This window comes from Cibotium barometz, chromosome 46 (assembly GCF_041138505.1).
Source record: "Cibotium barometz isolate CiBa-2024 chromosome 46, ASM4113850v1, whole genome shotgun sequence".
Classification (NCBI taxonomy): Eukaryota; Viridiplantae; Streptophyta; class Polypodiopsida; order Cyatheales; family Cibotiaceae; genus Cibotium; species Cibotium barometz.
In genome coordinates this window covers 31562675-31564927 of record NC_141091.1, presented here as the reverse complement: position 1 = coordinate 31564927, position 2253 = coordinate 31562675, and positions in this window count along the sequence as shown.

Below are 2253 nucleotides of genomic sequence, written 5' to 3'. Positions count from 1 at the left end.
AGGCCGGTGTACAGTAGCATCGAGAGCCAAGGCTCGAACTCAAGTTCGAGCCTTAAGGTTGGGGAGAGCCAAGGCTCCAACTCAAGTTCGAGCCTTAAGGCTGGGGAGAGCCAAGGCTCCAACTCAAGTTCGAGCCTTAAGGCCAGTGTACACTAGCATCGAGAGCCAAGGCTCCAACTCAAGTTCAAGCCTTAAGGCCGGTGTACACTAGCATCGAGAGCCAAGGCTCCAACTCAAAGCCAAGGCTCCAACTCAAGTTCGAGCCTTAAGGCCGGTGTACACTAGCATCGAGAGCCAAGGCTCCAACTCAAGTTCGAGCCTTAAGGCCGGTGTACACTAGCATCGAGAGCCAAGGCTCGAACTCAAGTTCGAGCCTTAAGGCTGGGGAGAGCCAAGGCTCCAACTCAAGTTTGAGCCTTAAGGCTGGGGAGAGCCAAGGCTCCAACTCAAGTTCGAGCCTTAAGGCCGGTGTACACTAGCATCGAGAGCCAAGGCTCGAACTCAAGTTCGAGCCTTAAGGCTGGGGAGAGCCAAGGCTCCAACTTAAGTTCGAGCCTTAAGGCTGGGGAGAGCCAAGGCTCCAACTCAAGTTCGAGCCTTAAGGCCAGTGTACACTAGCATCGAGAGCCAAGGCTCCAACTCAAGTTCAAGCCTTAAGGCCGGTGTACACTAGCATCGAGAGCCAAGGCTCCAACTCAAAGCCAAGGCTCCAACTCAAGTTCGAGCCTTAAGGCCGGTGTACACTAGCATCGAGAGCCAAGGCTCCAACTCAAGTTCGAGCCTTAAGGCCGGTGTACACTAGCATCGAGAGCCAAGGCTCCAACTCAAGTTCGAGCCTTAAGGCTGGGGAGAGCCAAGGCTCCAACTCAAGTTCGAGCCTTAAGGCTGGGGAGAGCCAAGGCTCCAACTCAAGTTCGAGCCTTAAGGCCGGTGTACAGTAGCATCGAGAGCCAAGGCTCGAACTCAAGTTCGAGCCTTAAGGCTGGGGAGAGCCAAGGCTCCAACTCAAGTTCGAGCCTTAAGGCTGGGGAGAGCCAAGGCTCCAACTCAAGTTCGAGCCTTAAGGCCAGTGTACACTAGCATCGAGAGCCAAGGCTCCAACTCAAGTTCAAGCCTTAAGGCCGGTGTACACTAGCATCGAGAGCCAAGGCTCCAACTCAAAGCCAAGGCTCCAACTCAAGTTCGAGCCTTAAGGCCGGTGTACACTAGCATCGAGAGCCAAGGCTCCAACTCAAGTTCGAGCCTTAAGGCCGGTGTACACTAGCATCGAGAGCCAAGGCTCCAACTCAAGTTCGAGCCTTAAGGCTGGGGAGAGCCAAGGCTCCAACTCAAGTTCGAGCCTTAAGGCCGGTGTACACTAGCATCGAGAGCCAAGGCTCGAACTCAAGTTCGAGCCTTAAGGCTGGGGAGAGCCAAGGCTCCAACTCAAGTTCGAGCCTTAAGGCCGGTGTACACTAGCATCGAGAGCCAAGGCTCGAACTCAAGTTCGAGCCTTAAGGCTGGGGAGAGCCAAGGCTCCAACTCAAGTTCGAGCCTTAAGGCTGGGGAGAGCCAAGGCTCCAACTCAAGTTCGAGCCTTAAGGCCGGTGTACACTAGCATCGAGAGCCAAGGCTCGAACTCAAGTTCGAGCCTTAAGGCTGGGGAGAGCCAAGGCTCCAACTCAAGTTCGAGCCTTAAGGCTGGGGAGAGCCAAGGCTCCAACTCAAGTTCGAGCCTTAAGGCCAGTGTACACTAGCATCGAGAGCCAAGGCTCCAACTCAAGTTCAAGCCTTAAGGCCGGTGTACACTAGCATCGAGAGCCAAGGCTCCAACTCAAGTTCGAGCCTTAAGGCCGGTGTACACTAGCATCGAGAGCCAAGGCTCCAACTCAAGTTCGAGCCTTAAGGCTGGGGAGAGCCAAGGCTCCAACTCAAGTTCGAGCCTTAAGGCTGGCGAGAGCCAAGGCTCCAACTCAAGTTCGAGCCTTAAGGCCGGTGCACTAGTATGGAGAACAAAGTCTCAATCTAGGTCGAGCATTAACACATAAGTTCTATGTAGAGGAGGCTCGAACTTAAGGTGGAGTCTATATCCAAGTTGTGGAGTCTATCTTGGATCAGTTTTACAGGTTCTTGACATATGTGAAGATACAAAAGAGAGCAGCAAGAGGTGGAAACCATCTACGACGAGCAACGATCGACAAATGACACACTTAGCGTGCAATCAAGTAAGCGTTTATATTAGTGTAGACAATCAATTAAAGAAGGACTTACTTG